This window comes from Macrotis lagotis, chromosome 3 (genome assembly GCF_037893015.1).
Source record: "Macrotis lagotis isolate mMagLag1 chromosome 3, bilby.v1.9.chrom.fasta, whole genome shotgun sequence".
In the NCBI taxonomy this organism is placed as follows: Eukaryota; Metazoa; Chordata; class Mammalia; order Peramelemorphia; family Peramelidae; genus Macrotis; species Macrotis lagotis.
This window is the reverse complement of record NC_133660.1, coordinates 269,105,167-269,110,355: the sequence shown is the minus strand read 5'-3', so window position 1 is coordinate 269,110,355 and position 5,189 is coordinate 269,105,167. Positions and strand designations below refer to the sequence as shown.

The 5,189-nt window shown below is 41.2% G+C and overlaps 1 pseudogene; it reads right to left on the bottom strand.

Moving 5' to 3' along the window:
* Positions 1-208: 208 nt before the first annotated feature.
* Positions 209-4,675, bottom strand: LOC141516553 (lupus La protein homolog; annotated as a pseudogene).
* Positions 4,676-5,189: the final 514 nt, after the last annotated feature.

Sequence of the window (5,189 nt, the reverse complement as noted above, 5' to 3'; positions counted from 1 at the left end):
AAAGAACCTTTCTTTTGATGTTCAGATCAATGTCTGAAATGCCAACATTTGATATGATGAACAAAACTATACATATTAAAAATCCCAGGTTGTAAGGATATTTGAACAACAAACACAAGTTGAACAAAAAAAAAAAATAGCCTCTCCTTCTGTTATAGGGGGACATTGAAGTGGATTTAGTTCGGTTTTCTTTTTAAAGACCCTCGAATCTGACAGCTTAAAATTGATTTAAGATGAATAAAATTTTTTTTTTTTATCAAGCTACTGGTCTCCAGCTCCATTTTCGGTTTTCATTTGTTTTGGTGCAGGTTCTTCTTTTTCAGGTTCTTCTTGTGTCCTTTTAAGAGATCCTCCAGCATCACCATTTTCCTGTTCTTCATCACTATCAAATTTTGTTTTCTTGCCTTGGAATTGTATTTTTCCTTTATTGGGTGTACCCTGCACAGATTTACCACCTCCTCTTCCCTTTCCTTTAAATTTGCGACCTTTGGACTTCAACTTATTTAGGGATTCCTGTTGATTTTCAATGATTCTTTTCAAAGCTTCTTTTTCTGTTTCTCCTTCTAATGCTTCCTATGTTACATTTTTGTTTCTTAATTTTAAGTTTCCATCGTTTGCTGCATTGGCTTTGTTCAGTGTTTCTTTTGCCTTTTCTTTAAAAAGGATTATTCCCTCTTTTGCTCCTCTGATGAAATCTATCCACTTTATTTCTCCATGATTAGAAAAAAGTGTATGCAGATCTTTTCTACAGGTTTGATCATCTAAATCATCCAAAAATTTCAGCATCCAATCTTTTCATCCAGATTTCAATTCAGCATCTTCTGCTTGCCTCTGTTTTTCTTCTTGCTCTTGTTTAGCTTTTGCTTTAGCTTCTTTATTTTGCTTCCTTTCTTCATTCTTTTTGGCAAAGTAATCTTCCTTAAAGAGTATCAGCAGCTCTGTATCTTTGTATTTTTGTCCAGGGGTTTCTATAAACTTCTTGGCAGATTCAACACTAACAAACACAGCAAATATCGATCCCTTAAGTGCTTTATGCAATGTTCTCCTCATTTGAATATTTTGTACTTGACCTTTACCTTCTTTTTTTTTTCATTTTTTAAAATTTATTTTTTATTCTCATTTTGTACAATTTTTTTACATTAATAAAATATTCTTGTTCACAAGTAAACAAAATACCCCCCCCCCCGATGAATATAGATAGACTTGCTTGGGCAAAAAAAGTAAAGGGGAGAGGAAAAAAATTAAAATTAAAAAAATAATAGTAATAATTGTAGGTATGGCCAGGTGGTGCAATGGACTAAGCACCAGCCCTGGAGCCACGAGCACCCAAGTCCATATCCAGCCTCTTAAATCCAACAATCACCCAGCCGTGTGACATGCAAGCCACCCGATCCCCACTGCCCTGCAAAAACCAAAAAGAAGAAAAAAAAAGACCCAAAATAAAATAAAATAGTAATAATAGTAGGGGTGGCTGGGTGGCAGACAGAGCATTGGCCCTTGAGCCAGGAGCACCTGGATCCAAATCCGGCCCCAGACACCCAAAGATCCCCCTGCTATGTGACCCCAAGCAGGCCACCCAGCCCCATTTGCCCTGCACCCTCCCTCAAATAATAATAACAAAAAATGTGCTTCAGTCTTTGTTCCAACACCAACAACTCTGTCACGGGTGGATCACATTCTTTATGATAAGTCCATCACAAAAGTTGCTTCCATATTTTTCCAATGTTGACATTGCTGATCGCAACTCCCTCCTTTCTTATTTCTCCACTACCATGTACTATATTTTCTCTCTCCTTTCACTCTGACTCTGCTGTAGGGTAGCTGAGTGGCACAGCAGACAGATCCCTGGTCCTGGGGCCAAGAAGCCCTGAGCCCCTATACCAAACCTTAGGCCCAGAATCCGCCTGGCCCCATGGTCCTGGGCAGGCCATCCAATCCCAGCCCCTTGCAAGAAGTAAAAAAGATAATGTGTTATATCTGACCACTCTCCCCCCATGGTCCATCCTCTCCTCCTTTATTCACATCCCCACCCCTTTCCCCTGCTCCCCCCTCCTTCTTACTCCAGATGTCTATACCCCATTGAGTATATTTGCTGTTTCCTCTCCTAGCCATCTCTGATGAGAGCAAAGGTTCCCTCATTCCCCCTTGCCTCCTCCCTTCCATATCATTGCAATAGCTCATTGTAATAAAAAAAATCTTATTATGTGAAATATCTTGGCCTATTCCCCCTCTCCTTTTTCTTTCTCCCATTCCATTTCCCTTTTTTCCTATTGACTCCATTCTTACACCATATTTTATCTTCAAATTCAGCTATCTCCTGTGCTTCAACTATAAAAGCTCCCTCTACCTGCTCTATTAACTGAGATGGTTCATATGAATATTATCAGTATCATTTTTCTGTACATGCAGTTCATCCTCATTAAGTCCCTCATATTTCCTCCCTCTCCTCCAATCTCCATGCTTCACCTGAGTCCTGTATCTGAAGATCAAACCCTCTGTTCAGCTCTGGCCATTCCAAAAGGAACATTTGAAATTCCCCTGGTTCATTGAAAGTCCATCTTTTTCCCTGGAAGAGGACATTCAGCCTTGCTGGGTAGTTCATTCTTGGCTGCATTCTAAGCTCTTTTGCCTTCCGGTATATTGTATTTCAAGTTCTACGAGCTTCCAATGTAGTTGCTGCTAAGTCCTGTGTGATCCTGACTGCAGCTCCACGATATTTGAACTGTGTCCTTCTGGCTGCTTGTAATATTTTCTCTTTGACTTGGGAATTCTGGAACTTGGCTATAATATTCCTAGGGGTTGGTTTTTTGGGATCTCTTTCTCAGGGGGATCGGTGGATTCTCTCCATTTCTATTTTGCCCTCTGCTTCTAGAATATCAGGGCAATTTTCCTGCAGTAATTCTTTGAAAATGATGTCAAGGCTCTTTTCCTGATCATGACTTTCAGGTATTCCAATAATTTTTAAATTATCTTTCCTAAGTCTGTTTTCCATATCAGTTGTTTTTTCAATGAGATATTTCACATTTTCTTCTAATTTTTCAATTTTTTTTTGGTTTTGAAGTATTGAGTCCTGATTTCTGGTAAATTCATCAATCTCTCTGAATTCTATTCTTTGTCTGAAGGATTTGTTCTCAGAGAGTTTTCTTATCTCCTTTTCCATCTGGCCAATTTTGCTTTTTAAAGCATTCTTCTCCTCAATAACTTTTTGAACTGTTTTATCCATTTGACCTAAGCTGTTTTTTAGCATGCTATTTTCTTCAGCATTTTTTTGGATTTCCTTGACTAAGCTGCTGACTTCATTTTCATGGTTTTCCTGCATCTCTCTCCTTTCTTTTCCCAGTTTTTCTTCCAACTCCCTCATTTGATTTTCAAAGTCTTTTTTGAGCTCTGTCATAGCCTGAGCCCAATTTCTGTTTTTCTTGGAGTCTTTAGATGCAGGAGCTTGTGCTTCCTCATCTTCAGACTGAGTATTTTGATCCTTCTTGGGCTCATTTGCAAAATATTTCTCAATGGTCTTCCTCTTGTTTCTTTGCTTGCTCATTTTCCCAGCCTAAGCCTATTTTTGGGGTGCTTCCTGAGCTTTTGGGACACTCCCACAAGGGTCTCAGTGTGTGAGGCTCTGTCCTCCCTCCTGGTCTGTGAATGACCATAAGCAGCCCCCTCTGCCACGGGCCGAGGTGGGGGGGGCTGTTGTTCTATTGGAGGGCCTAGACTGGGATCAGGATCTGAATGTGGTCAGAGCCCCAGAGTCCTGTTCCAGGGGCAGAGGACAGAGCTCGGCAGTCTCTCTCTCTCTCTTCACTCCCCTCCCTAAGCTCAATGGGCTCATGCCCTGGGGGCTCCTGCTTATAGGCTCCACCTGCTTCTGTTTCCAGATCTGGGCTGCTGAAAGACCAAGCTGCTCATGCCCTGAGGGCTGGGCTCTACGTGCTCACTCTGGCAGAGGTCCCCCGCTGTTCTCCCACTTTGTGCCAGGTGCTCCCCGGGGTGCAGCTCAGGAGACTCCCCCACTGCTGTGAGCCATGGCTCCAGCACTCTGGGGCTGACTCTGGGAGGCTGAAGTTCTTTCACTCTGGCGGGCCACCCCTCCGACCTGGGGAGCAGAGCCTTTCTGCTCTTTTCCAGGTTACCTTGAGTAGGAGAACTGCCTCACTGGGTCCCTTTGTGGGTTCTGTCTCTCAAAAGGTTAGTTAGAGTCCTTAGTTTATGAGTTTTTATCAGAGAGCTCCTAAGACTCTATCCCTTCATGTCGCCATCTTGGCTCCGCCCTGACCTTTACCTTCTAACCATTCTTTTATGTCATCAAGGGTTGCATCTATTGGAAAACCTTTAACATAGATAGATCTGTTTTTTACTTCATTTTATATTCATCTGTTACTTCAGGAAGGGGTTTGCTTGGAGATCTTCTGATTTTAGTTTTGTCCTCAGTAACTTCCATGAGTTCTGCCTTTGGTTTCTTTAGAGCACTTCTTATTACATCGAAGTTTTTTGTTAGTTTGCTTAATCTGTTGAATTTGATCATGGTCTCTAAAGGAACCCAGCCATCATCTATTTTGATCTTTTCCTTTAAAAATTTTTCTCATGGAAGATTAAAGTCACCAAAATAGTACTCAATTTGTTGGCATATTTTGGACTCCAGATCAGTCATTTTTTCACTATCACCATTCTGAGCCATGGTGGGAGCCTATTCCATGAGGTTCCGGCAGGCTCCACGGTACCGCCACAGCCCCCAGACCAATGAATGCCCTCCTCAGCCCCAGAGCAGCCCAAAATTCATTTCAGGTCCCATGGGGCTTTGAAAAAAATAAGTTGCTAGGAATGTTTATTGAATTGGATGATTAGAAGTTAGAAAAAGATGTGGTCAAAATGAAGGAAGGGAAAGAGTTTGGGAGACTGGGATTAGAAGATCATAGAAGTCCTAGGTTTGCTAAGCAGAAGGGGCTTGCTGACAAGGGTATGGAATTCTCCATCAATGACTATATCAACAGCAATAATAGCCAGCATTTATACAGTGTTTTTAGATTTTGCAAAATCATTATATGTGCTATCTAATTTGATTCTCACAACAATTTTATGAGGTTAATGACATTATTATCCCTATTTTATAGGTGAGGAAACTGAGGTGCAGAAAGAGGTTAAGTGACTTGCCCAGAGTTACAAGCTACTATGCATGCAAAACAGAATTCAAT